The following is a 21,058-nucleotide window of genomic DNA, read 5'->3' on the forward strand; positions in this document are numbered from 1 at the left end:
TATAGTGCTTTATTCAGTGATATTCACCTTTGCAAGAATGCAACAGATATACATCCAATAGTCTGAGAGGTTGTAGAGTACAAGAATGTAAGTCTTTCTTTTACCTGATGTGTTACAGAGGGTTTTTTGCTTAGATGCTGCAGCAAAGGAGATGTGGTGTTCAGTTAGTTCTTTAACCAACATCCCAATTCTCTACTCTTAAGAAATGGCAGTGTTGATATGTTTTGTAGAGAGTAGCAATATGGAGGATGCCCAGCTCTTCAATTTACACACAAAGGATTTCAATCTGAAACATAGGTATTTTGGTCTAATTCCCTAGGGTCTTAGAAGAGTATCATTTGCCAAGAAAACAGAGGCGAAAAACTCAAGGTCATGTATCTTCCCACAAATCAAATGTGGTCTTGTATACAAAACAGGAGATTAGACAGCTGAAAAATCTAAAGTTTAAAATAATGTGCAGTCACCCCCCTGCCAGCCAAACACGCAGCCACCAGAGTATTCCCCTGAAGCCAATAACTGACAGATAGTGTCTGCCCTAGACAGAAGCAGCACAAAGCGACAGATTTGTACATTTCAGAACCAGAAAAGCAGTTGAAAGCAAAGATATGTAAAAGTAATGTTGTAATTTGATGTCTTGATTCTGAAATCATAGCAAAAAGTAGTCACATTCTCTGCTTAATCAAACTGCCCAATGACTTCTTCAGAATTGTCAAAAGCATGAAACGCAGTGAAACCACAGCTCTAAGCATTTACATGACACAAACTCAAGTGTATGCTTTGGGCTTTCTCTGTATTAAGAAAATAGGGAGGAGATGGAAGGAGCAGAAAAATCTTTTGACATTTATAGTGCTGCATAAGCACAAGCCTTATTCTAAAGGGTAACTATTTTGTTCTCTGTGTTGTTCTCGCCCTGCAGGATAGAAAGCAGTGCTACACTTTCAGGCAATTAAGCACTATTTTCAACCAGAATTCAAATCTATCTGAAAATCAGATATCAACATACTTCTAAACTGCCAGGAACAAGCACATTTAAATAACCCTGCTAAATAGGACAGTGTATTTAAAACTTGGGTTTCAATACCTGGACAGATGAGCCAAGCAATACTGTAAGAGCAGAGCCTTCTTAAGTTAGATTACATATCATCTGCATAGTCTCTGTTCCTTCCAATAGCTGGAGAAATATGCAAATTAAGAATTTAGATACCCCTGTAAGGTACCTGTTCCTTTCATTCCATATCAGATTTAAAAAACAAAGATAAATTATCATTTTAACAACCCTTATAATACAAAAGCCACCAATTCTTACCTTAACAACTATTTCACATCATCAATTTTGTTAGAGTAAACCAAATCAGTCCTCTCTAAAAGGTCTGGGGCTTTTTCTTGGCTAAATAGAGTGACTCTTTATAAAAATGATTATTTACCTGAGAACACAACCAAAAGTATCCCCAGTTGGCAGATTTACATAATAGTATAGTATTTTAGTAAACTTTTCTGCCAAGAAGGACTATTAAGCTCCATTCAGGTTATACACAAGACCTTGGACACTTTAAGCCCACTAATTCTCCATTATTGTGTAAACGGTTACCTACAGAGTAACTCTTAATTCAACTATCTAATTACATACTTTGCTTAATTTTCAAGTTAATTAAAATAAATTTTGCACAAATTTGAACATTTGTAAAAAAAAAAGGTACATTCAATATTCTGTACATACTTTCTCAAATCCAGGATCTCTTATTATGCTGATAATGTTAGGTTTCCACAAACAACCATTCACTTTGATCATAGCAGCAACTTTCTATGTATTAGAAAAGTAAATTAACTGGACACAGACAAAATTCTCTTCTAATCAGACACTGACTTCACAATAAACACATTGTCAAGTATGTGTAAGGGTAAAGATATTCTTTATGTAGCTATACACGCTCAATTCAACCAAACTGACTTCAGAATAAACAGAAACTGCAGATAAACAGTCATACACTTAAGCAACAAACAAGTTCAAACACTGTAGTACTGACTATCTGCTTATTCATGTTTAAGTATTATTTACACACACCAAACTCATCAACAATTGAACATTATAATGAAAGAATTGTAATAAAATGCTAAAATTGTATACAAAGTGAGAATTGTTCATAATTTATTATAAAAAGCAACTTTTTAAATTCAAATTATTATTTTCAAATAAGAGTCAAAATTAAAGGAAATCTCATTAGTAGAATTCAAAATAACACGGTCTGAACTTATGGAACTGTTCATGCAACTGCTTTACCTAAATAAAATTGAACTTTCAAACTTATTCTAAGTTTTAAGTCAATTTTTAAATTAATATTCTAGATTAGAGATGTCTCTTTAGAGAAGACGATATGACAGAATAAGCATAAGCTAGACTAGTCTGGGAGACTGTAGAAAGGCTTAACAGTATATTCTAATATATGAGAACTTCTGCTATGGAATGTTATTTCCAGAATAAAAAAACCACCAAGAGTGTAAAATAAATAAAAGAAGGAAAAAAAAAGAAAACCTACAAAATAAAAAATTGCAACTATCACCCAAATATCGAGCTTCTTATTAACTTTTTGAAAGGGAGCATAGGGCAGCACTTCCCTCTGTGCAGAGAGAAAGATGCAGTTACAAGGGAAAAGAAATACTAAACATCCAAGTCCATCCATTTTTTTCTCCAGGATACAGTGTCACAATTGAAAACACCAAACAAACAATAGCAAACCTAGAAAAAAAGAAGAGGGTTTGCTACTGCTGTTGAACTCTGAAAAACACTAGAAATTGAAACAAGTGAGCAGTAGGCACAAAACTCCTCTAACTTCAGATAACAAAGTCTGGAAGAAAAAACTGTCTTTGTCCATTGAAGTATTTCTTGACATAAAATGCTTAGCTACAGCACAAACTCTAGATGTTTCCACAAGAGAAAACTATCACACTGGAAGTTTCATCTGGCTGTTTCATAATCACTTTAAACCACCAAAAATACAATAATTCTGAAAAAAAAAAAAAAAAAAAAAAAAATTGCCTCTCCTTTTCTTTGAGTGCTTGCTCCTTCCAATGCTTTAGTAGCAAGGTTTAGGGATCAAACTGCAAATTGAACATTATTAAAGCTAAACTTTGATTTGCAAACCCTAAATGCTAGCTCAGTCTGGATCATCCCCCTGATTCACCTCAAAACCACAAGAAACCTTGTGCCATGATCAGATACAAAACACTGAGACAGAAGCAAGCAGCCAGGAGCGAGAGAGAAAAGTGTTAGATCAAAATACCACAGATGAGATCTCACCAGGAAGATTTCAAAAGCCCTTTAGATAAGGCAGAAAAAGACTATTAGAAATTATACTATCCCATTACAAAAGCAGTCCAGGTCATAAAACTGATTCCATTTAACAAATTTCCTTCTGGGACACAAAAGCACCTCATTGCAATCGACTATGCAACCAATAGTTCTGGTTGCAAGCCATATATCTGGTTGGTCATACTTTAATTAGTGTTCTAGACAATGAAGAAAAATAGGTAACATTTCTAGAAGTCTTATTTTCAAGCCTCCTTATTTTCAAGGTTAAATGATAGAACAATCGGTATGCCCGTGAAATCTAAATGATTTACATTCAAGCAAGCCAGGAATGTAAACCCAACTTTCCCAGAAACCTGTCTTTCCAAGTCTTCATTTTCTGTTTTGAAGAACCGGGAAGAGCTTTTAGCTTTGACCACAGGATATTCAAAGCTATCAGTCCAGAGTAGTTGTGAAGGAAAATAACTCAAACAACAAACAGTTGGGCAAACTACGCAAAATATCTATATTGTGCTTGAAAAAAATGTTAGTATAAAACAAGTTTATGATACAAGTTTAATCCAATATCATGAAAGAACTAAAGCAATTATATTCAAAAGTGTTTGCAATCCTCACAGAATCCTCCTGAACAGAAAGTTTTACAATTGCATTAACACATACAAAATTTAATCTTTGACTCTGTGTAACTTACTCATAAAACCAACACAAATTATATGTATTCAAATATATGCATAATCTATCGTAATCTTATTTTGAGGTTTAAACCTTTAGTAAGCTCATTTAATGTCTAAGCATTCTCTTTTTTAAATTGCTTTGCATTAAAGGAACCCTAGTTAATTACTGTTTAATACAACTATCTTACTGCTTTTTAAGAAAGAATTTCTGAAATAACTACCTTCTATTTCCTGAATATTGAAAAAAGTCTAGCAATTTTTGGTAGAGTATCTGTTTACTGGATAGTCTTCTAGTACCATTTTGTCATGTTGTACACACTATCAGGTAACTAAGCAACTAAGATGACCACACTACATAACAAGGGATCATTACTACTCATGAACAAATAATCCAAAATATCATTTTTTTCTGATTGCATGACATTTCTTATAGTTTAATACAAATTAAGATGTACAATTATGCATTGTAAGCCCATTTACACAAAATCACTTTTACATAATTGACAAAATCTATTAGACACAGAAATAACTTGTCCTACAACTACATCATACACTTGCTGGGAAAACACAACCAACTCACACACATCAAAACCAATTGCAGTTAAAAATTTTCTTTTCTTTTTAAAAAAAAAAAAAGGGGGAAAAAAAAAAAAGAGAGAGGCTTTGGGAAGTAGACAAAAGAAACGTCTAAGTGCATTCCCCCTAAGCATGTTGAGTTCTCATTTTCTGAATAGACTAAAGAGCCTGTACCATAAATAGTTTCAATTAAAAATGACTGCAGCTTACATAAGAATGTGGCAATCAACTATTTTTAATGATGGAAATACAATCAAAAGCAATCAAAAAAATGTATATACACATGCTCAGTTTAGAAAGCAGCATTTAGGGCCTAATTCAAAATATCATTTGCCTTTACTATAAACTACTATTAAGAAAGCTTAAACTGACATATTCAGTGAATGGGCAAATGGATATAGTAGACCAATGACTATGATCAAGTGAATTTATTCAGAGTAGACCCAGAGCAGAAATTTGCCACTGTCATGAAAGCACAACTTTTCCCATAAGACACATCTGTACTTTCTGGAATCTGTCTTCTATCACGTACTAAAAACATACAAATGAAAGATACTAAAATGTTCATTCATCTCATAAATACTTCTTTTCCCTCCTTCTGAATCAAAGTTAACTTTCCCCCTCCTCCCTTCTGGCACTGTTCAGTACTTACGGGATGAAGCTGGAACACAGGAAGTTCCACTTAAACATAAGAAAAAACTATTTCACTGTGCGGGTGAGGGAACAGTGGCACAGGCTGCCCAGAGGGGTTGTGGAGTCTCCCTCCTTGGAGGTCTTCAAGACCTGCCTGGACATGTTCCTATGTGACCCGATCTAGGTGAACCTGCTTCTGCGGGGCGGTTGGACTAGATGATGTCTGGAGGTGCCTTCCAACCCCTACCTTTCTATGATTCTATGAAACCCTTACCTTTTGGATTTTTTTTTTTATGAGACATTAAGCTAATTCTTTAGATTTCTTTGCAGAAAAATGGACTAAACTATGATCTATGATGTAGATGGATGAAACTATGATCTATAGTGTGAGGGAGGGAAACAAAAAATACGAGGACTGGGTTTTGTTGTTTGGGTTTGGTGGTGTTTTTTCAGCTGAATTCACAGAACAGAACCAAACTTCTGATCCTTTCCTGCCAGTTCCCTCACATCACTTCCCCTTCATTCACTTCTTACAGATATCACGTCCGTGAACAGCAATCCCTGCAGGGGTCACTTTAGTGAGTCCAAGATTGACAATAAAAAGCTTTCTCCACCTCCTTCAAACACCAGAAGAGTAAGCAGAATCTTTCTCTTTGAGAACATACATATTCCTCAAAACATCAGAGAAGAAGCTCTTCCCTCATCTTTTCTGTTGATTCTATGAGGAGAATCCTTCATCAGATTGAATAATGCTGTGCCTTGACCTCTCGCTAATGGATGTACATGAGAACAAACTGCACCAGGATTTCTGAAAATGAAAAGCCCAGAACCGAACTGTACAGATAACAACCAAACAACACAAGCCTCTGTGCTCTGATCACATCTTGGGTAACATATGCTCTTAGGAGACCTGCCACACATTTTTGTAACAACTTTGACAAAAAGTGGTCTCAGTTAGGGAAAAGCAGCTTTCAAGTGACTGGTTGTTCCTTCAGAAATAGAAGTACTGTTTGTCACAGCACCCACAATGTCTGTCTTGCTGCCATACTGAGTAACAACATGAAAGATCAGTGAAGATCTCTCAATGTCCACATTACTATAGGAAGATGTCAACCAGTTAATGGTACAAAAACCCATCAAGACCTGCTGTACAGAGCTGCTGAGAGCAAGTTTCTTTCTTGTCTTTGGAAAACTTGAAGTTGTCCTCTATAGAAGCTACTAATTCATATCCCTCTCACAGATCTTTTTCTCCTAGATGCAGGAACTCTGTTTCAACACTTCAGTGACTTTTTGACTCTCTTACTTTTCAAAAACAAACAAACCAACCAACCAAAATAAACCCCACCAAAAAGTAGAAGGTCATTTTTGAAGACAAAAAATGATCTTTCTTAGGTCTCTCTTAGGCCTAAGGCTACCTTCAGTCTCATTTACCTCAACTCCCAAATCTGGAAAAGGATTGGCAGGTAGAACATTTACTTGACTTTCAACTTTAAAGAAAGTAGAAAAGGCATACACTGTATCTAGAAAAAGGGCTTCATAAGCAAAGAGGCAGATTTCATTTCAGAGAGTCTACATTCAGCCATTTATAAACTTAATTGTACTGCAACAGATATAGTAGAAACTGTTCTACTTTTCTGTCCCCTCTTCCTTTAAACTGGTTGTTCCAAGAAAACAACAGTGAAATAATATGTTTGCTACAGAAACTGCTAAGAAGCTCAAACCAACACCAAAGAAAGCTGCATGTGAACTGGAACTTATCTCACTGTCACTACCTGCTACTGGAATCAGAAGACATCGAATCCCAACATCTTCAGTACAGAAGCAAGAGCAACTACAAAACTTGACATTTATACATGCATCATCCTGAATAGTTATTCAAAAAGCTCATAAGCTCACAACACACAAAGTGTTCCCAGACCAACAGTGAGATCTGTTTTGAAATACCTGTATAAAACACTGGTGCATACGAAGAAGGAACGGCAAGACAAACTTCTATAACCACATTTTCACAATGCTGTCCTAACAGCAGGAAATGAAGCAGAGACTCAGACTAAAATAACTGTTACCCCATGCCGTCCATTTGAAACTTAAGTAATGAGTTGCAAAACTCATGCTGATCTACAAAAGCACTGACAAAAAGTATCTCTTTTTCAAATATAATTTCATATAAGCATTACAAATTCAATTACAACACTTACTTGGCAATTCCAAGATTACTACAGTCATATCTGTAACATACCAGATCACCTGGCAGCTAAAACTTAATTTGTAGCAGGAAAAGAGACATAGTGGCATTTCAGTAGAAATTACCCGGAAAAGAATAAAAAGTTTTTACCACCTTCAAGTCAGCAGTGGGAAGAGCGGTGATATTCAATGTAGAAATGTTTGCTAGTAGAAATTTGTCCTATTAACATTTTTTGAGCAAATATAAAGCACCTGAATGAAATTGTTTCAAAATAACACTTTGCCTTATCTGGACATGTTATTTGTCATCTGACATTAGCAGAATTACAGTGAGAATTATTATTCCATCAAGAGAATCTTAAGAAATAGAAAGGCAGATACATTTCAACAGCAAGACTCCATGGAAGACCTAGTGCCCAGCTTACTACTGCAAGCTGATTGTCAAGATCACCAACATGAAAGAAAAACTTCACGTTCTGAACTTGCACAATATCCAGGCAAAAAACCCCAAAATAAATTTAACAGAACACCCCCATCTGCTTGCTCTGAACTATTATTGATCCCATGTCCGATGACAAAAAACAAAGAAGAAAACAAATACATAACTCTTTCAAGTGCTAGGAATAAATGTCCACAGCTTGAGTTAAGACAAAGTACATAAACTCCCCAAACAAAAAAAATATACTTGAGGATTTATACTGGTGTGACAAATGCTATGAGATACATAGAACAAAACAAGCCTTTTGCCAGATACTTTCAGTATGTTGAGACACTGTAGATCAGTAAGAATTCTTCAAACAGATGAGACTTCAGGGCAAATTACATTTGAACATAACCAAGGAAGGGAAAAACTGAAAACTTAAAGCTGCAATAAGATTAAAATACTACCAATGCTAACAAAACTGATAAGAAACAGGCAACACTAAACACACTTGTGAAAAGTACCCTTTTTTTTTCTGCCACAACTTCCAAGACACATTCTGACAGTACTTGATTTTTTTTCCTAAAAGTATCCCTAAATCAACCATGACTTCACAGAAATTGATCCACTTTTTGAATTAATACACAGTTTAGTGGATGTTCAATTTCATTTGAAAGTAAGTATTCCACTAAAGCATACTGCACGTGTAACACAATTGATTGAACATCATCTGCCAAGAGGTGTTTTTAAGAAAATATTCTTAATTATCCACCAGCAAGCCCACATGCAGGTATGAAAACATCTATACTTAAGCTGTGATAATCAGGTTATTGAACACTACTATAGTGGAATGACCTTTATCTTAGTTCTGTAGCTTTACTGTTCACTTACAAAACTATCCCACTTCATACAATCCTCTGGAAGGACCAGAAGGAGAAGAAACTTTCCTTACAGCAGAGTGAGGTTAGGATGAAACCTGAAGATGTTTTTAAAATACCACTACTTTAAATTCAGGCCCTGAATAAAATGAGGTCCACTTGGAATTCAAGAACTAATGCTTCCTAAGAACACAAAGCTGTATATAACCTTAACAGAGATGACATTCTTTACATTTATACCATAGTGCTATGCTGGCTATTATGAAATGGTACTTGAAGAGGAAGAAACATTCAGTGCAGTAATTGATGGCATGTAAGAATATTGAAATGTTAGTTCCACTCTGACATTCAACTGAGACACACGCAGGATGACATATCTTTTATACTTTATCTTCAAAAAGAGAAAAAGATCAAGAAAATCCACAAACAGTAAGACCTTTCTGCCTACCTGCAACTACCTGAAGGGAAGTTGTAGCAATGCGGGGGTCAGTCTGTTCCTCCTAGTAACAAGCAATAGAACAAGAGGAAATGGCCTCAAGTTGCATCAGGGGAGGTTCATGCTAGATATGAGGAGGAATTTCTTTACTGAAAGGGTTGTCAGGCAAAAGGTTAAACAGCTGTCCAGGGAGGTGGTGGAGTCACCGGCCCTGGAGGTGTTTTAGAGAAGGTTGGATGCTGCACTTCAGGAAATGGTCTAGTGGTTGATAGGGCTGGGATAAAGGCTGAACTCAATAACCTTAAAGGTCTCTTCCAGCTAACCAATTCTATGATTAGCAGCATTGTGACTTTGGCTTACCTCCTTATTACATATTGAATTTTGCCAGATTTATTTCAGCATCTCATATCAATAAAAAGGCTTTAGTGATGTTTTTGCTGGTAGTTGTGCACAAGTCTCCTGGACGCTAACATCACAGCACAGTGCCATCTTTTAAGCACTGACACAGCACAGAAGTCGCTGACCAACTATCCACTCCACACAAAAGAGATGCTCAGAATAGATACGCAGTGACACAGAACCATCTACACTATCAGGTTCAGAATTACACTCTTTCTCTGAAGGTGGAGACACTACTGAAGTATTACTATCATATTGACAATTTGAAAGCCCTTCGAAGGCCAACTTTGACTGATATTTGAAGGACTGGCAGAGCACAAGAATCTATTCCAGAAATGTTTTCAACTAACACCTTCAGCATTTGCATACATGAGTGCAAAACAGGTATTTCAAAACTCACCTTTCCATTTAGAAAGAAAGCTTCAGACATGCAAATTGGTACCATGACATCACCATACATTCAATTGCAACAAAATGATTCTTGGTCTTTCACAAGTTGACAGCTAATATTGCCTTTCAGATCATAATTTAGTCTCTTATGCCTATGCAGAAAAAAGTCTACATAAAGCCTGCATTATACAAATAACTGAAGGATAGCTCTGGCTTGCAAAAAAGAGACAATACCAGAAAAGTCTGGTGGCGACTTGAAAGTAGTTCCCTAGTATCAGTTTAGTGCACTAGGCAGCACCACCAATTTCCACCTTTGTTACTCTGAGGAAAGACAGTAACAAGGACAGGAAAAACTATTGCAAAACCAGAAGTCACATACATTTGTACCTTGTAACTTGAAACATTTGCAGTCAAAAGTAGTCCAAAAGACGCTTATGAAAAAGTTTGAGGCTTTGTATAAGGCACTGTGCCTATTTTATCTCACAGCAGCAGAAGGAAGAGCATTACAGACACTCTTAAGGCAAAAAGTATTATTCAATAGTTGAATTGGATGACTAAGTATACATGGTGGACTTCACATTATCTAAAATGTACAAGATTTTATCACTCTATGCTTGGATCATCACTAAAATATCCCAATATCCAAATTTCCCTAGAGGTGTTTAAGAGACGGGGATATTGTACTTAGGGAAATGGTCTAGTGGTTGATAGGACTAGGAAAAAGGCTGGACTTGATGATCTTAAAAACCTCTTCCAGTTGAAACGATTCTATGATTCTATATCTTTGACGGCAAAGAAGTAAATCAAAGGCTTTTGCCTGTATTTTGGGTGACACTGATAAAACACTGTGTTGTAGAAGTAAAGATCTCCACAATCATCCCACTTTTAGATACATCTCTCTGAAAAAATAACTCAGTAAAGCATCATCTTAATTTTCATATTTATTATGTACTTGGGTACACAAAGAAACATGTAACTGACTCTAACCAAGAATCTTTTTGCAGGTCACACTTTGAGGCTACTAATGCTATTTAAAAATACATACAAAATGAATCAACACAGGTTTAAGGTCCAGAGAAAGCATCTGCAGAGCACTGCAACCCAAAACTTAATTTTACCTAAGCACTACATATCTTTTGAGAAGGGACAGAAAGACACTATTACGTTAAGGATCATATTAATGTATTCTCTTGAAAGGACTCCTTTACCATTAGGATTACCCTTTAACAATACTCCTCTGTAATTCAATGGATAGACATCAGCAAGATGTATTACCAAAGCAGGGTAGAAAAGAAGACAGGTTTTCACAACACCTATTCAACTTGTCCTTCCTCAAGATCATGACTAATGGAGCCTCAATGAGATTGAGGAAAAAAGAAGAATGGAGACAGATCTCACAATATGTCCTTTACATTTATCTGCAATCACTTATAGTAAAGGTTACAACCTAAGCCAGATAAAAATACATCATAAAAGTATATTTTCATAATAAGTATCCATCACACCCAATTCACTAAAAGATTTAAGATTAAAGGCAGGCTTAAATGGTGAATTCATAGAATCATAGAATGATAGGGTTGGAAGGGACCTTTAGAGATCATCTAGTCCAACCGCCCTGCAGAAGCAGGTCAACCTAGATCAGGTCACATGGGAGTATGTCCAGGTGGGTCTTGAAGACCTCCAAGTAAGGAGACTCCACATCCTCCCTGGGCAGCCTGTTTCACTGCTCTGTCACCCTCACAGTAAAATAGTTTTTTCTTATACTTAAATGGAAGTTTTTATGTTCCTGCTACATCCCATTACCCCCTGTCCTGTTGCTAGATACCATCAAAAAAAGGGATGCCCCAACCTCCTGACACCCACCATTTAGATATTTGTAAATATTAGTAAGATACCCCCTCAGTCTCCTCTTTTCTAGACTAAACAGCCCTAGTTCCCACAGCCTTTCCTCATTAGGATTTCATTAGTAAAGGATTTCATTATTCTTTACTAATATGTGTAAAATTTGATACATTAGCAATTTTATGGATGAACTGGGACAGTCTATCTATACATAATAAAGGCTGTCAGGGCATTCTTCAGGTTGCTGCTATCAACTGACACCATTCACAAGACAGGACAAAGAGCAGGCTTTAACAAATGTTGTGAAATACTTTATTTTTAAGAATCCTGTTCCTCTCTCACTACTAAGAGGAAATGAATTTAACATTTCTTCTTTTTACATGAAATATGTTCAACTGAAAATACACTTGAAAAGGGGCAGAAGAAAGTATTGTTCTTCTCACAGATCTGAAAAACAAAATTAAAGCTACCAGAACAGACACTGACCTTTGACCAGGCAGGCTTTACCTGTAAGTTTCAAGAGTTCTTTCATATCAAGTCCTCTGGAAACAGACCTGGTCAAGTGGACCCGTTAGAGAATGTAGGCCTGTAAATTATTACCACTCAATTCTGTAACAGTGAACACCAGCACTAAAAATAACAGATGCCTATCAATATATCAGCAGGACGGGTTGGCCTATCCACTCTCAATATTTATCTAGAACAGAAGGAGAGAAGAAAATGAAAGCTACTGTACAACATCAAGCTGAAAAAAATCTTGAAATGCAGTTATTATAAAACCATTAGAAACATCTATCTTCTTAGCTTTTTTTTTAGCTAAGATTTACTGTATTCATCAACTACAGATATATAAATAGACTACTAATAGCATCTTCAAATTAGTTACTACTGAAATTCTCAAAGATAATTTATGCATAATTACCCGAACATAGTTTTTCTGTTACCTTCCAGTGTGGCACACCTGGGCCATTCCATTTTTTGGGTGACAAGGACTCTCTACTAAACTCCAAAGCTACCTAAGCAATTCCCCTCACTTTCTCCTTGCTAAAGCAAGGAAAAGAATAGCCCATATCACATTACAAGTCATGTTTGAACAAGGAGAAAACACACCAACTGCACAGTCAAATGCTAACACTGGAACAGTATCAAGCCATACATAAGAGCAACATCTTTCCATCATATCCACCTATATTAAAAAACAAGCCAAAATAAAAGCCAAGACGTTCTTCCCAACAGTCAATACAAAGTGTCAAATCTGACCTGAAGACAAGGCTCTGTGCAGAGAATAAATAAGGCCTTGCTATCTATGGGGGCCTTCTCCCTCCAGAGCCAAACCACAATAGCAGCATCATCATACTGCAGTCAACATGTCAAAGAAGCAGTGACAGCTTTTTCACCTGTGAATTGTTTTCTTGGTTCGGTTTCTTTTTAGTTACACAGCATGAGCAGCATCTGTGGCCCAGTACACACCACAGCCCCATCTGAGTGGGCATCCGCATAGGACCCCCGGGGCAGCCAACCTGCCAGCCAAAGGGCTCCAAAACACAAAGACCAAAGTTTTCTCTGCTCAGTGCGTGGGAGTGTGGCAGCAAAACAAGCTCCGGGATCAACACCAGCCCTCTCCCATCACCACACCCCTGCCCCCGCGCCGCAGCGCAGTGGCCAACCTCCCCCACCGCCGGGCTCTCCGAGGTCCTCTCCCCCGAGGCAGCCCGTCCACCCCGCGGACCGCCGACGAGGACCTGCTAGCTCCAGCCCACACCCACCACGCCTCTCCCTTGGCCGGGGGGGCTGTGTGTGGGGTAAGGGTCACCCCACCGCCCGACGGAACATGGGAGGGTCACGGAGGTGTCACTACCACCACCATCCCCCCGACTCCGTCTTGAACCTCCCTCTCCCAGCACCGAGGCAACCCTGCCCGCTGCCACATTCAGCCCCAAAACACCTCCCCTGCGTGCCCCGACCCCGGCCACGGGGCCTGCCCCCTCACCGTGCTGCGCTGAGGGCTCGGCTCCGGCGGCGGCTGCATGCCCGCCTGCCCGCCCGGCCCCTCTGCTCTGCTGCCCCGGGCCTCCGACCGCTGGCGGAGGGGAAAGGGGGGCGGCACGCGAGGCCCCCCCTGCTCCTCCTGGGCGCGAGCCGGCGGAGCGGGGCTGGGGGGGGGGGGGGGGGGAAGAAGTGCGTGCCCCCCCCCGGTGAGGGCGCGCGGGGCGGGGGGGCGCTGTCCGGGCGGCACCGGGTCTCGGCGAGGAGGGGCGGGGGGGAAGCGGAGAGGGAGAGGGGGAAGGGGGGGCCTGGAGCGCGGCGAGCAGCCGGGAAACGCTTCCGGGATGGGCGGGCTGCGCCGCACGCTCAGTGCGGGGCGCTGAGGCCGCCGGGCGCGCGGCAGGAGGCGGGGCCCGGCCCCAGCCGACCAGGCTCCGACATGGCGCGGCCCGCGCGCCGGCTATTCCCGCCCTCGCGAGACTCGGCGGCGGGGCGGGGGCGGGGCTCGGGGCGCGCCGGGTGGCGAACGGCAGAGCGGCGGAGTGGTTAGCTGCGGCGGCAGGTTGCGTTCCTCCTTCCCGCCTCCCAGCTTCGCACGGCGGCGTTTTCGTAGCTCTTTTATGAGCAGGTTTCTCGGAGCGGGTGTCGGTTCGTTGGAGGCTGTTGAGCCTGGCTGGGCTCCTGGGCGCTTGGGGGTTCGTCAGCGCGCAGCCGGCCGGCCGTTGAGCACGAACAGGCAGCGGAGCAGAGCCGTGCGTGTGGCTGAGCCCACGCGAGTGGGAGCCGCGGGTTGGCCGCCGGCCCGGTCTGTCCTGTCTCGTCGCGGCGTGCGGCAGCCTGCGGCCTGGCCCAGGCTGAGCCAGGCTTGGGCACCCGCGCTCTTGAAGCAAAAGGCGGCAGGTGGGAGCAAGTGTCCCAGTATAAGGCCTTCCCCTGTGACAAAAAAAAAGCAACAAACGCCTCTTCATGAGCATGCAGTTGTGGAAGTTGTGGCAGTTACAGAAGCCTGTGGGCATTGTTTTCTGCATGTTGCCAGCAGCAGTAAGGTGTGCGGCTGCAAAGTTTGCAGCATGCTTCATGCTTTGTATTAGTGTAGCTGGGGTTAGGCTATTGGCATAGAAGTGAGTCAGTGCTCCGCTCCCACCCTAAGCTCTGTTTATCTTGTGTCACTCAGAGTAATGTTTTTATGTGCCTCTGTTTGCAGGACAGACTGCAGGCAGTTGTGATAATACAGATTGATCTGATGTGGACTCTTCGTTGACGTCAACAGAGGCTGAAATCTTCCTGTTAAGGCAGAGTCCTGCAGATGGTTTAGTGGGCGTACATTGATTTTTCATCGGCAGACTGGACCTCAGTTTGATATTTTAGGCTGCTTTGTTTGCCTGTGTGACCTGATCTAAAGCCCCTCCTCCCAAATGATGAAGACCATCATTTGGGTTACTCGTTTCTGCCTTCAAATATTTTCCATTGTTCAGCTAGCATCCGTGTTACATAGATTTTTTTTTCTTCTTAGTGCTGTTTATCAGAGTCACAGAAACACCATTGCAAAGAAATTAATCGGAGCAGATGCTGAGTTCCTGTAGCAACCTTCTGTCACTCTGTGGTAGAGATCTGGAATATACTGGGTGAATACATGAAAGGAGGGACTCTGTATCTTGTATTGCCATTACTGACTCTTCACATCATCTGCTGTATGCACAGGCCTTGACTCTTGTGTCAGATATTGTTTTTAAGTTAATTAAGGAATTCCTGTATTCTGATCACTACATCAGAAACAAGCCAGACCTGACTAGCATTTCTGGAGAGACAAGATGCAAAACCAGAAGTAAACAGGATCTTGGTGCAACAGTACTGTTACCTAACAGGCTGATTATTATCCTGTGATTGGAGTTAATGTCAAGATGCTCAAGTACACATTCATCAGTAAAAATCTGTAATTTCTAAATACAAATGTGTGCTTTGGGGCCCAATGGGTAACTTCGTTAGCTCTAGATTGTGTCTCTTAAAATGTGAGAAAAGGCCCTTTGTGTAGCTGTTGTTCCTTACGAACATGGCATTTGTTGCTTCCACATCTTTCAAATCAACATCTGAGTTAAACTTTTTCTCTGCTCTGTCTTACTGTCTCTCTAAACTGCAGGCTGTCTTAGCTAGCCAGTGTAGCAGCAAATAACTAAGCTTCCTGGCTCTATTTAATTTAAGCAGCAGCTAGTTCTTTTACTTTTTGTGTGGAAATGATGCTTTTCCTCTGTAATGGACTGTAGTGGAAGGCTGTCACTTAGGAATTGCTTGATTTATCTGTACCTGTCCTGCTTTCAAAGCAGGAGTGTGACCCAACAGAAATTGTAGAGACTTTGCATTTTTTTCATCTGCCCTTAGCTAGTCTTGAGAGCAGAATGGTGCTACTGGCAAATTAATCTTTAAAGTCTTGAAACTTTACAGTTAATCATAGCAGAGCTAGTGAGGTGCCCAAGAATTGAGGGAGAAATTCCTTGTGGGTTATTAGGTGCCTGATTACCCCAGAAATCAGAGATTGCACATGTTTTTCACTTTGCTGAACACATTTCTGAAAGGAATTCATTTTATTGCTGATCCAGTTCTTCTGTCTCCCTTTATCCATATGACAACCACAAAAATTGATTATATGGAAAAGTAATATTAGGAAAGTATTTAATGTATTTTTAGCTGCTCCTTATGGGGTTTAGCAGCTGGAAACAAGGAGAACTGGCATTGAGTAATCAGGGCAGTTCTTAGCTGTGTGAGAACCAGTGTATCAGACAGGGCTCTGAGATGCCTGACTACTCTATTTAAAAAGTGCAATATATGCAATGAGAAATTTGAAAAATAGACCTCAATGCTTGCAGCTCGGACGGTAACTCAAAGTAGAATGAAATTCATTGCTAAATCCAGTTTTGTAATAACTTCTAGATGAAAATGCCCTCAGGTTTTGTGTGATTTTTATTTATTTTTTTATTTTTAAATGTAATGCTTATGGCAGTTATTACTACCCATCTCTGAAAGGCCTCAGGTTAGGATTTAAATTCCATGGTACATTCATTTTTAAGCGGAACAAAAATGTAGTTATTTCTGCTCGCCTTTTCTCTTTATGAACAGCAATCTAAGAGACCCACTTTCCTATTTTGGAAGAAAGCAATTTTCTGCATGTTTGTGCCTAAGAATTGCAGCCAGAAAAGTATCTTGATAAAATATCCCACTAGTATGACATTTGTTTTCTGTCTGAATAGTTCCTATGCAGAGTTAGTTCCATTTACAAATCAAAAGTGTAATTTTTCAATGTAAATGATGTAAACTGAGTCTTGACTCTAAAAAGCCAAACTGAATTATTTTTTCCCTGTTACCTTGTGGTCACTAATGTGTGTTTTTTCATGGAAATACACTTAATGGTTTTATTTGGTGGTACATAAAGTAGAATACAATATCAATCCATTTGCCCTAGTCTTAGTTACAAAAAGAAGTAACATTATTTGGTCTTTATTTACTTGAAGTAATTAACATAGAATCATAGATTGGTAGGGGTTGGAAGGGACCTTTAGAGATCATCTAGTCCACCCCCCCTGCAGAAGCAGCTTCACCTAGATCAGATCACAGAGGAACACGTCCAGGCGGGTCTTGAAGACCTCCAAGGAAGGAGCCTCCACAACCCCTCTGGGCAGCCTGTGGCACTGCTCCATCAGCCTCACAGTGAAATAGTTTTTTCTTATATAAAAAAGCCAGGAATGTGTGTCTAGACTAAGGAGGTACCATTTTATTTTCACAGAATTTTCCATTTGGAAGGAAATTATCTTGGTATGAAGTCTAAGCAGATTAATCTATAGATCTGTGTTAATACCTAGTGTTAGTGTCAGATCCTGCTGGCTCCTGAGATCATTTTCTTGCATGCAAGAAGTTTCACACTCAAAGGTCTAAGCAGAGTGATTCAGGTGGAAGCCTGTAGAACCAGAGCTCACAGTGAAGGACAGCCTTTCTATAGCAATTTTAATTCTGCTTACAGAATTAAATAAAACTTCTGATATATCAGTTCAAACTTATCAAAGCATCTAGCTACTCTTATAAAGCAATGACACAGGATTTACTAAAGACTGCCTTGCTTCTCTGTCTTTTATTACATTTTAAGGAACATATCCTTGGCCTTTCCTTATCTTCAGGTGAATTCTGTGGCCTAAAAACAATTTCTAGAGCACAATTATTCTACTAGATTCCAAATTTAGTGAAAACTTTTTGGACCTAATGCATCACCCTTCGTACTTTTCCTTTTGTGGTAGAGCTATTTGGCTCTACTATTTTTCCCTTTCAAATTGGTGTCAGCCTTGTGGCTCGTAGACAACAGTGTAAGATGTTTATTGTTTAAATGTGGATCATGGATCAAGAAGTTGAGTTCAAAATGAAGATATCTTGAAACTTAAGGGCAAACACAGCAATACTGAAACTGAGAAGTCAAAGTAAACCTCTGAGAAAATGGAAAAGTTTCCTAAGAGTGTTCCTACTTTGTCTCAAAGTGGAATCTTTTCTGCCTTATAAAGTGCAAATCTAAGCAACAGTCAGTTAGTATTACCCTTTGAAGAGCTACCTAACGCAGTTTGGGGAGCCTGTTGGTAGATCTATAAGTTATAGAATTGTTCAAGTTGGAAAAGATCTTTAAGATCATCCAGTCCAGCAGTTAGTCTAGCAGTGCCACATCCACCCCTAACCCGTATGCATCTGTGTCTGGTAAATGAGAAGCCATTATCTCTCCCTTTTATTATTTTATTTTGTATTAGATGTCTGGTGGTCTCCACTTCAGATATACGACACTACAATAGCATCGGTGTATACACCACATATTTTTCAAGGTGTGCCTTGAGTCCTCAGATCCTGTGGGTCTAGCACACAGGGACAGGACTCTGCTGGTGTTTGGGGAGTGGTCATTTGGCACAGAGTACAACGCAGACACTGGGAAGAGCAGTAGATGTAGGGCCGATGTACACCTTTTAGTTGGCTTTCTGTCTCCTTGCAGAAAAGCTATAGAGCAGTGCCCATTTTTCTCTTCTTGCAATTGCTATAGTTGTTTGCCGCTTTACAGTTCTCACCTGTGACTTGAAAGAGCTAGATTCCACAGAAAAGCAGATTCTCCATAAGCATGCCTAAAAACTCATGAAAAAATCTCTAGCTTTCCTTTGCAGAGTCTTGCTTAACTGCTGTAGTCCTGGCATCGTCATTGTAACTAGAGCTGCTTGGTGCTGAAAGACTGGTGAATCAAATTAGTAATAACATATGGAGTGTCATGGCATAAATGTTTTCTGAATGTTTGAATGGGATATGTGGTGTGAGAGAAGTGAAAAGATGTGCTCAATGTATGTCTTTATGAGCATGCATTTTTGTTGTTAGGGTTCAAAGAGCTTAATGGTACAGTTCAAAGAGGATTTGTCTTTTTTTCTTGAGTTTTTTTTCCTAAAGTGACATGAAAACTATTTACCTTCTAGATGGTGTGTATCATTGATTCCTTTGGGGGTATTTTTTCATTGCAATTTGCACTTTGGTGCTCTCAATAATTCCAGTTTCTAAATAGCTCAAGTTTCCCTTTGGTAGAAGGAATTTAATGATGTCATTTGGTCCTTCTGCCAATGCTATTGTGTGAGACTACTGTATTCTATAAAATTAGCTGTCCTTTGTTATCTTAGGTGTGGCCGTACTTCCGTAGTGGACACAATGACTATAGTGTAAATCCATTTTACTGTTTACAACCTACGCTTGTTATATAGAAATATCTAGGTTGGTGAGTATGTGATTTGTAATATTGCTGGTAAAGGATTTGAAATTGTTTGGGATGAAATATTATAAGTTATAGAAGACAGAGGATCTCATGTGCATTTCTTAGGATAATTTGGTGGCTTGCAATCCATTCAAGATGTCAGTAACAATTTTTGCCACAATTCTTATATTTAGATCTAGTAGTATCAGGGTGATATTGCCAGATTTACACTGAAGTGTGACATTCGAAAGAGATAGTACTTTTGAATTGCACTGACCGCTTGTCTAAACTCATCATCACATACTGTCAGTGGCCTAGTCATTGCTCTGTGCCAGCTTATCCTTTTAACAGGAATATGAGCAGTTAGCAGATTACTACATGGTTGCTAGTAAGAGCAGTCAGAATAGTTGGGTCAGAAAAATCCAATCTGTAGAAACAAAATGCTCATCCTTATGGAAGTACATAGGAGTTCTGTGTAACATACAGAGAGAAAACTACTGCCTGGGGATCAAATGTTGCTTGCTTGCTTGCTTTCCTGCTCTTATCTGTTGAGCAAGAGAGACATAAAGGATGTTAGAGCTGTGTGGATTGTTCCAGAGGGCAGGAGTAGCATGTTTCGATTGTGATGCAAATACTTCCTTTTAATACCCATTGTTACATTCCTGGAAGGGTACACAAGTATAACAGAGAATTGTTTTCAAACCATGTTCTGTAATGTTACAGAAAGTTGCAACTGTGCACAATACAAATAAAAACCAAAGACTTATATGATGCTTGGGAAGTTTCCTACTCACTTACTAAAATACAATAGATCTCATTCTGTGATTGTTTTGATTGTATTTTGTAGCCCCCTATGGCATGTTTACTTTCAGCCCTACTGAAATATTCTGTAGCAGCAGTAAGACTGCTTCAGAAACTCTTAAGATGAGCGGAAGACATTGTTAACATTCAGCCTATTGAGCTGGCGCTTAACAGTATCTTTACTGAGTGAATGATAGGACATAACCAGACCAAGTTTAATCCAGCTAGCATGCAAGTTAATAGTCATGAAAACACAGCACTATAGGTTTTAGTCAAGGTTCACAAATTTCATGTATATATCTCTCTGTCTCTAAATATATGTATGCAGAGTTTTCTGCAGGTTTGCATAGTTGGTGAAAAAGTGTGTGCTGCTGAGTCTGTACGACTCCTGTTGCTCTTTCTGGCTAGATGAAAGTTGATGTGAGTTTGCCCAACTACACTGCAGCCAGCTCCTGTTGTGGACACATCTGCATGGAACCTGCAGGGATGCCACGGTACATAGACTGGGTTAGTAGCCAGAGATTAACGTAATTTATAACATGCACACGTTGCTAGGTAGTAAAGCACGATTTTCTCTCAAGTCTCTGGAAAAAAGCTTATAGCTTCTTGGACCTTGAAAAGGAAGCTTTAAGGCAGATCCCCATAATTAAAAAGTTTAAAATGTCTTGACCATTGATTTCCAGTTTATGGTTATCTTACTAGTACTGCAGAACTAAGGTGCGAAACACTTTACAGCCATAGTAGTTCTGTAAGTCAACAGAACAACTTTTGGAGAAAGGGTGAAATCG

At 39.5% G+C, this 21,058-nt stretch overlaps 1 protein-coding gene across 2 annotated transcripts in view; it reads right to left on the minus strand.

Annotated features, from left to right (window-relative positions):
- TAB3 (TGF-beta activated kinase 1 (MAP3K7) binding protein 3) overlaps positions 1-14,078 on the minus strand; it is a 48,538-nt gene extending 34,460 nt beyond the window's left edge. For both annotated transcript variants that reach the window (XM_061999815.1, XM_061999804.1), the window contains exon 1: positions 13,728-14,078. The gene's annotated coding sequence lies outside the window, so the exon portion shown is untranslated. The remainder of the gene's footprint in view (positions 1-13,727) is intronic.
- Positions 14,079-21,058: the final 6,980 nt, after the last annotated feature.

The sequence above is a fragment of the Colius striatus genome, chromosome 1 (assembly GCF_028858725.1).
Source record: "Colius striatus isolate bColStr4 chromosome 1, bColStr4.1.hap1, whole genome shotgun sequence".
Taxonomy (NCBI): domain Eukaryota; kingdom Metazoa; phylum Chordata; class Aves; order Coliiformes; family Coliidae; genus Colius; species Colius striatus.